The sequence below is a fragment of the Octopus bimaculoides genome, chromosome 21 (assembly GCF_046866305.1).
Source record: "Octopus bimaculoides isolate indiv1 chromosome 21, ASM4686630v1, whole genome shotgun sequence".
In the NCBI taxonomy this organism is placed as follows: domain Eukaryota; kingdom Metazoa; phylum Mollusca; class Cephalopoda; order Octopoda; family Octopodidae; genus Octopus; species Octopus bimaculoides.
In genome coordinates this window covers 32343836-32353835 of record NC_142948.1, presented here as the reverse complement: position 1 = coordinate 32353835, position 10000 = coordinate 32343836, and the positions used below count along the sequence as shown (strand labels likewise).

The following is a 10000-nucleotide window of genomic DNA, read 5'->3' as shown; positions in this document are numbered from 1 at the left end:
CTGATATAGAGGAATGATATTGCAAATTTTTTTTTAAATCAATAAAGAATTATAATAAATATGTAAATAAATATATTAAATTAATTTATAAGATATTAATAACAATGAAAAAAATTTAATATTTAACAAACGTTTAATGGTAAAAATGTTTTATCGTTGTTTTTTTTTTTCCTTTCATGCCCTTTTCTAATATTTGAATTGTATTTTTAATAAAATTCCTTCATTTACTGATTATCCAACAAATAAGTCACACAATTTTCTGTCTGGCATTCACAGAAATATTGAAATGGAATAGAATATAAATTAACAGCAACAGTTCTAGACAAACTATATTAATAATTTTCTCAAAATTTATATCCAAGAACGACCTTCTAGCTTGATTAGATTAAAAATAATCAGAAAGACAATATCTTTGTTTACATTCTCCTCCTCTGTTTTGAATAAAACAAATAATAAAACGTTTACGTCGTTAAAATTTTAATTCAGTTATTTCAATTAATTAAGAGGATCGATATAGCTTTGTTATGCCTCATTATATAATTCTTGTGGAAGGATATAAGAAATAGGGGGGATGGAAAAACAAAACGAGAGAAAAAAAACGCTTTTTTCCTACACCTTAATTTGAGGAAATTCAAAGACGTTTTGGTTTTAAGTATTGTACCGGGAATTCCAAAACGTAATACAGCTTTAATTATAATAATAATAACAATAATAACAATAACAATAATAATAACAATAATAATGATAAAAATAATGGTGATAATAATAATAATAGTTATTTGGTATAAGAGTGGTGTATGCTATCAACGTTAGTTCTTCATTTAAAATGGTATATTTCCACTCTTAAATCATTAAAAAGAAAACATTTATAAATATAATAAGTCAGCTAAATGTCAAGAGAATTGTAGTTTAATCAATGTAAAATCAATATACTGTATATGTGCAATATATATATATATTATACTCAAGTATATATATGTGTGTGCGTGTATATATATATGTATGTATAGAGATGTATGTATGTGGGTGGGCTGAATGTAACACGTATTACATGCTGAGGTATTTTGCGTTTGGTCAACTTTTTCAACAAATACGTTTCTTCTTTTTGGCCCATATTTCTACAGAAAAATTCCACAACGGTAACACCGAAAGGGAATGATGTTCTTTGTCCCTCCTCCTCTTGTCTTTAAGTAAACTGCTTCCTTTTCAGACAAATACAAAGAACCATCATTAACTTTTTCGAAAAACCAATGCCAATTTGTAATTTGCAGGATCCGAGATATAAAAAGTTTTATAATAATAATAATAATAATATAGATCGACGTGGAAATGAAAGCGAGGAAAAATGAGGATAAGATTGCAAGTATACGAGATATTTTTTTCTTCTTCTTCTTCTTCTCCTTCTTCTTCTTCTTTATCTGACCCTGTACATACAGACACCAACACACACATATGTAGACACAGAGACATCACTCAGACACCTTTTCTATGGACTCTGCAGTTCTATGAACTGCAACAAGGTGGTCAGTCGACAATAATATAAACAGCGCTATCGTCACTGCAACACCTACTTATGAGTCGGGCCTCACATTACAACAAATGCTGCGAATATCTAAATATTTAGAATCTGATTGTATTATGATGGGTGTGGGTGTGTGTGTATGTGTGTGTGGGTGTGTGTATGTGTGTGTGGGTGTGTGTGCGTGCATGCATGTGTGTGTGTGAGAGAGAGAGAGAGAAAGATCAATGTAAAGAAGAAATATTTCATTCACTGATTGAGTGAGTGACAGCTTGAGTTGAGTGATATTATTCTCGAGTGGAGTGCAGATGGAAGTTAGCTAAGAGTGAAGTGAAAACAGAGTTTGCGGTGGCATTATGAAACCGAAATGAAGAAGAAGAAGAAGAGGAGGAGGAAGAAGGAGAAGAAGAAGACATGAGAAATAAATAGACAAAAATAAAACAAAAATACAAAAACAAAAAATTTTTAATTCCAGTCATTTGGAGAAAGAAAAACAAAACAAAAATAACAAAAACCAATAACGAAAAGACGACAAGAAAAAAAATAAGCCAAGAAAAGTGAAGGAAGGAAGGGAGAAAGGAATAAAGGAAGGAAGGAAGAAAAGAAGGAAGGTTGTTGTGTAAAAGTCAAGTGAACACTTAGGAGTTTTGTAAACAACACTTGTTTTCTATCTCTAAACTGAATGGTATTTAAAATTTCGATGATTAACCTTTTGGCATGACAATACAAGGTGGGGTGGGGTGGGGTTGGAGGCGGGAGGGGGGAAAACAAAAATTAATGATCCAAAGGTGGCGGCGAGAGGGGATGGGAGCTGTAAATGAAAACAACCCCCCCCCGCCCCTGATGATCAGATGATGTCTCTGTTGTTGTTGCTGCTGCTGTCGATGTTGTTTTAATTGTTAGGCGGTGGTGGTGGTGTCGCGTATAGCCTGCCCAGGACACAACATTGGTTGAGAGCAAGGCCTATGATCGAAGACATTCCAGTTATGGCCATCCCAAGTATTTTTTTTTTATATTCGCTGTTTCTACAACTACACTTGTATCACATCTGTCCCTCTTGCTTTAAGCAGTCACGGGTGCAGCTTTAGGGAGAATCGGCTGCTATATCCAACAAGTCAAACAACCACAGTCTCATAATATGTATACAGTAGCAGTAGTAGTAGTAGTATGAGAGAGATTTGGCTGCTATTTCTAGCAAGTTGAACAGCCACAGACTTAAAACATCTATACAACAGCAGCAGCAGCAGTAGTAGTAATAGTAGCAGCAGCAGCAATTTCAGAGAGATTTGGCTGCTATTTTCAGCAAATTGAACAATCCAGTCTTACAACATTTATACAGTCATAAAAGTAGTGGTGGTGGTGGTAGTAGTAGTAGTAGTAGTAGTAGTAGTAGTAGTAGCTGCAATTTGAGGGAGTTTGGCTGCTATTTCCAGCAAGTCGAACAAGAGTCTCACATCATCACAGCAGCAGTAGTAGTAGTCGTAATAGCTGCAATTTGAGGGAGTTTGGCTGCTATTTCCAGCAAGTCGAACAAGAATCTCACATCATCACAGCAGCAGTAGTAGTAGTCGTAGTAGCTGCAATTTGAGGGAGTTTGGCTGCTATTTCCAGCAAGTCGAACAAGAATCTCACATCATCACAGCAGTAGTAGTAGTAGTAGTAGCAGCAGCAGCAGTTCTGACACTTCAACTGGTGGGGTGGGGGCTGGTTTTCAAATTTGATAATAAAAAAAAAAGTTAAGAACCATCTGGAAGAACATCTGTCACACAGAAATTACTCATCTGGAGTAACATCTGGTACTCACAAATTGTTATTATCTTCTTTATCTATTTCTCTTTTATTTTTCTGTAACAGAAATTGATTGTGTGTGTGTGTGTGTGTGTGTGTGTGTGTGTGTGTGTGTGTGTGTGTGCGCATTTGTGTTTTCTCTTGTGTTATTAGGGAATTAAAAGTGAAAAAGAAGGTAAAAACTGATTAGCACAAACGGAAAATAATCCACACACATACATAAATAAAAGAATACATCCATTTCCCATGTTAGCATGGGCTGGACGGTTAGACATGAGCTGGCCAACACACACACACACACAAACATGTATACACTCATACATATACACAGACATATGCACTCACACATATAAATTTGTATGTGTGTGTGTGGTTGTGTGTGTATATATATATATATATATATATATATATATATATTTACTATATGTATTTCTATGTATATGTATACACACACACACATATATATACACACATTAGTATATACATATACACATACATAAATACATGTGTATAGTATATATGTGTGTACGTATATATATATATATATATATATATATCTAAAAATATATATATATATATATATTTAAAAATATATATATTTAAAAATATATATATATATATATATATATATATATATATATATATTTAAAAATATATATATATATATATTTAAAAATATATATATATATATATATATATATTTAAAAATATATATATATATATATTTAAATATATATATATATATATATATATATATTTAAAAATATATATATATATATATATATATTTAAAAATATATATATATATATATATATATATATATATATATATTTAAAAATATATATATATATATATATATATATATATTTAAAAATATATATATATATATATATTTAAATATATATATATATATATATATATATATATATATATATATATATTTAAAAATATATATATATATATATATATTTAAAAATATATATATATATATATATATATATATTTAAAAATATATATATATATATATATATATATATATTTAAAAATATATATATATATATATATATATTTAAAAATATATATATATATATATATATATTTAAAAATATATATATATATATATATGTAAAAATATATATATATATATATTTAAAAATATATATATATATACTAAAAAATAAGATAAATATATACTAAAATAAGATAAATATTTATAGGAAAGAAAATTAATGCACATATTGAGCAGGGGTCAATGAACTAAGTACCAGTTGAATACTGGGGTTGATGTAACTGACTTAGTCCCTCCCCTAAAATTGCTGGCTGTGTGCCAAAATTTGGAATCATTATTACTAGTATTACCACTATGTTCTGAGTTCAAATTCTACCCAGGTCGACTTTGCCTTTCATCCTTCTGGGATCGATACATTAAGTACCAGCTGAGTACTGGGGTCAACGTAATTGATTATCCCCCTCCCACAAATTTCAGGCCTTGTGCCTAAAGTAGAAAGGATTATTTTTATTATTAATGCAATGAGCTGGCAGAACCATTTACATGCTGAGCAAAATACTTAGTGACATTTCATCCACCTTTATGTTCCGAGTTCAAATTCTGCCGAAGTCAACTTTGCCTTTCATCCTTTCGGGGTCAATAAAATAAGTACCAGTTGAACACTGGGGTCGATGTAATTGACTTGCCCCTTCTCCCCCAAATTTTAGCCCTTGTGCCTTTAATAGAAGGGCACCGGTACCAGTGGAGCGCTAAGAGCACCGTCCGAGTGTGATCGTTGCCAGAGCAGCTGTCTGGCTTCCATGCCAGTGACATGTAAATAGCACCATTTGAGCGTGATCGTTACCAGTGTCGCCTTCCTGGCACTTGTGCCGGTGACACGTGAAAAGACATTCGAGCGAGATCATTGTCAGTGCCGCTAGACTGGCTCCTGTGCAGGTGGCATGTAAAATACACCATCTTGAGCGTGGCCGTTGCCATTACCGTCTCACTGGCTTTCGTGCCGGTGGCACATAAAAGCACCCACTACACTCTCGAAGTGGTTGGCGTTAGGAAGGGCATCCAGCTGTAGAAACTCTGCCAAATGAGATTGGAGCCTGGTGTAGCCATCTGGTTCACCAATCCTCAGTCAAATCGTCCAACCCATGCTAGCATGGAAAGTGGACATATGATGATGATGATGATGATTATTATTATTATTACTATTAATTACTGCTATTTTCTCGTTTTATACAAGCTGTTGCAAGTTTTGTGCGGTCACCTCAAGTAACAGCTAGTTAAATATGTTACTGTAGGTGTTATTTATGAGTAACAATAATATATTTCCGGAAAAGGAAACCAAACACTACAAACCAAGATTTTATTGGAAATTTGTCATAATATTTGCAATTTTGAAAGATTTTAAAAGATTCAGATATTCTCGGGCTGACAGTGTTTTTCCTAGAATGAGAGCTGTAGCCATGAGAAATATTTTTTTATTATTCTGATATCATACACACACACACACACACACACACACACACACACACACACACACACACACAGTGGGCTTCTTTCAGTTCATCTCTCAAATTCTCTCACAAATCTTTGGTTGGCTCAAGGCAATAGTAGAAGTCACTTGTCAAAAGTACCAGGCAGTGAGACTGAACCCAGAATCCTGTGGTTGGGAAGCAAACATTTTAACACAGCCATATCAGCACCTCAACTTTTCAAATATTTTTACAGAAGCGCTGCAATCTACTGGAATTGGTATACCTATAAACCAACATTTTTTTTTGCCAAAGTTATTTTTTACCACAATGTCTGGCCTATTAGCCGGAATAGCTCAACCCATTTGAATATTATTAATCTATGTGGTGAATTCACAGAATGCTTACCATGCCGAATAAAAAAATTTAGCAGCATTTCGTATAACAATATGTTCTGATTTCAAATGCCATCGACGCTAACCTTGCCTTTCATCCTTACAAGGTCAATGAAACAAATACCAGCTGCGCACTGGGGAGGATGTAATTGACTTCCCCTCCCCTCAAAACTGTTGGCCCAGTGCCAAAATTAGAAAGAAAATTACTCTTATTATTACGTACACTTGCAGACAAACACACACCCTGATACGTTTACATAAACATATAGAGAATGCATCTAGCACTCCCACCCTGCCACGCCCACCTCCACATAACCACCCAGATGACACATGAATATAAAGCTTGCAAATTGCGTGTAAGTGTACGTTAATGTGTGTATGTGTGTGTGTATGAATGTGAGCAATGGTTGTGTGAAGTGGGTGTATGAAGTATAGTTGGTGTATGTATGTATGTACGTGACGTGTATATGCAGATGTGATGTGTGTATATGCTATTTGTACAAGATTTTATACGATGATGATGATGATATATGTATATATATATCTATATATATATAAAGTTTTGTTTGATCTATACAGGACAACAAAGAAGAAAAAGAAAATGCCTTCAGAGCCACCCCTCCACCTTCCCCCTTCATGCACCTCCCTCTCACTCAGCATCACTGTCTCTCTCCCCCTCACTCACCTAACGTCTCACTCTCTCCCCTTCACTCATCTAGCATCTCTCTCTCTATCTCTCTCACTCACCAAGTGTTTCTCTCTATTTTCTATTTCTCACTTAGCATCCTTTTCTCTCTCTCTCTCTCTCTCTCTCTCCCCCCTCTCTCAATCGCTTAGCATTTCTATCTCTTCCTCTCTCTCTCTCTCTCTCCCTCATATACACTACCTCCTTCACACATTCTCTCTCTCTCTTTCTCTCACACACTCTCACTCTCTCTCTTCCACACACACACCCACTGCACCAGTTGGTCACATTGGTAAACTTCTAATTAATAATCTATCATCGTTACTAGTAACGCTACCAAAGGTGTGGTCTGTAACCAACCTACATTCATTTGTTGCATTCTGTTTTACAGCTGTTTTTTAATGCCAGCATGGATTAGACCATTTATCTTTTACCTTTTACATGTTTCCGTTACTAGACTGTGGCCATGCTGGGGCATCACTTTGAAGGGTTCTTCGTCAAACAAATCAACTCCAGTGTTTATTTTATTTTATTTTACCGTATTTTATTTTATTTTATTCTGTAAGTCTGGTACTATTTTTATTGGTCTCTTTTGCCAAATTGCTGAAATTGAGGGATGTAAATAAACCAACACCAGTTGTTAAGCAGTGGTAGAGAGGACAAACACAAATCCAGACATTCACACACACAAGTTCAGAAAGAACTTTGTCTGACCACTTCCAATAAAGTCCTCAAAGATAAATCTGCGACATTATTTACATTATTTACATTTGATAGATATTTGTCCTCATCTTGTTTGTTGTTAACACAACGTTTCGGCTGATATACCCTCCAGCCTTCATCAGGTGTCTTAGGGAAATTTCGAACCTAGGTCCAAATTCCTGAGGTATTTTTCAATGTTATTATTATTATTATTATTATTATTATTATTATTATTATTATTATTATTTTTATTTTTATTATCATTACTATTATTATTATCATTATTCAGGTCACTGCCTGGAATTGAACTCGGAATCTTGGGGTTAGTAGCCCACGCTCTTAACCCCTATGCCATATGCCCAGTAGCCCACGCTCTTAACTACTACGCCATATGCCTGTGGGCATATGGCGTAGTGGTTAAGAGCACAGGCTACTAACACCAAGATTCTGAGTTCGATTCTAACCCGAATATAAAAATGGACGAAATGTCATAAAGCATTTTGCCTGGCATGCTAACCATTCTGCCAACTCATGACCCTCATAACAACAACAACAACAACAACACATCATTATCTAATTAATATAAATACCAAACCATTTATCCTTTACAATTAATTATAACATTAACTGTAATGAAAATAACCGAGTGTGCCATGGAGAGAAACACTGCAGGTTAACAAGTACAAAAAGCTCAGATCTATTGTGGAGATGGTCAGACTGTGATATTCATGCATTTTTCGGATCTATTTTAAAACAGGGGCCACATTTTTCATTAATGTTTTACGTAGTGTTTTTGGTACGGAAAGACTTTCAAACTTCGTATACTTATCTATTTTGTGTTATAGAACAGAAAAATATTTTTGTATTCGAATTTATTTCATGTAAAAAATTGTCTTATTTCGATAATTTCAACCAATCACTGACAAGTATTCAGTTGTTTACATTTACTCCTTTGGCTGATTAAGCGGTGTAAAGCGTATTTAATCTCCATACCTTCGTTTTATTTGCTTTTTTCATTTTAAATTTGCTTTAACCCTAACCCTAACCCTAGAGTTAGGGTTAGGGTTAGGGTTAATTGTTTCAGAATCGTTTGTTTATGTAGTCGGCACTTAATGTATATCGGCTGAATGGACGTCAGTGATTAGTTGAAATTACAGAAATATGACAACTTTAACATGGAATAACTTATGGATTTCTTTTTTTTTTAAGAAGACTAAGAGAAAAAGATGTTTTATGACACATTCTACCAGTGTTCCAAGTTTCAAAGTGTTTCGTTAATGAAAAATGTGGCCCCCGTTTTAAAAAAGATCCCATTTTTCAAGAATACCTTAGTTTTCTATCTTTTATGTGTTTTAGTAATTAGGCTGTTAGGTTAGCCATGCTGGAGCATTGCCTTGAAGGGTTTAGTTGAATAAATTGTCTCCTTTACGTTATATTTACAGAACATACAGGGAACAATTGGACATTATCCACCCTTATGTATTGATCATGTGAGAGCCATTTCTCCAGCGTCTTATGGTAGCCACAGCTCTTCTGCCAAAAGCTTCATTGTAACCCCTAGTATGGGGGAGCTAACAGGGTGCTATCGTTGCTCAAGGTAACATACACACACACACACACACACACATACACACACACACACACACATGAGGGGCATGTTTCAGTTTCTGTTAACCAAATCCACTCACAAAGTTTTGGTTAGCCTGTACCCATAGTAGAAGACACTTGTTCAAGGTGCTGAGCAGCAATACGGAACCCAGAATCTTATGGTTTGTAGCTGGAAAACAAACTCTTTTTACATCCCAGCCATACCTGGTCCTACAACATCTCACTCGCATTTCTAGAAGCGGTGAAATGCCAGATTCTGTGACACACATACTGTTTTTCTCTTCCTCTCTCACCTCACCACTCTACCATCGATATCAATGGATTAAAGGAAGTGACTAGACATTGAGAATCAAGTAAAACTGGGTCATCACCGACTCCACCACATACACGGTTGACTGCCCTCCATGGCTCTTGGTTCAAACGATATTTACTATACACACTATTGATTTTTCATTTCGCTATTTCAAATATCAGTTTTCACGATTATCTCTCAGTAAAAATACACAATTTTCTCAAATCAAATGGGACTAAAAGAAGACATAAATCTCTTGTCAGGACATTTTTTTTATAATTTGTTGTAGTAACATTGTAGTAATGTGGCTTCATTAGCAACTGCTGGTTGGCATGGCAATTACAGTTTGTTGCTTGATGATGTTGCAGTCATGGGTGTGTGGTTAAGAAGGTTGTCTTTAGAAGCATGTGGTTTTGGGTTCTGTCCCACAACGTGCACCTTGGCCATAAGCTTTCTGCTAGAGACCCAGGCTGGGCAAAGACTTCTGAGTGGATCTGATAGATGGAAATTGAAAGAAGCCCATGATGTATATGAAT

At 34.5% G+C, this 10000-nt stretch overlaps 1 protein-coding gene across 22 annotated transcripts in view; it reads right to left on the bottom strand.

Annotated features, from left to right (window-relative positions):
- Positions 1–10000, bottom strand: part of LOC106883233 (ras GTPase-activating protein nGAP) — a 567079-nt gene that overhangs the window by 367710 nt on the left and 189369 nt on the right. The window contains exon 1 of one of the 22 annotated variants that reach the window (XM_089339028.1): positions 1–1772. This exon is cut by the window's left edge and continues 684 nt beyond it. The exons of the other annotated variants lie outside the window; for them this stretch is intronic. The gene's annotated coding sequence lies outside the window, so the exon portion shown is untranslated. Of the gene's footprint in view, positions 1773–10000 lie in introns of those variants that run through there. 22 annotated transcript variants of the gene reach the window in all.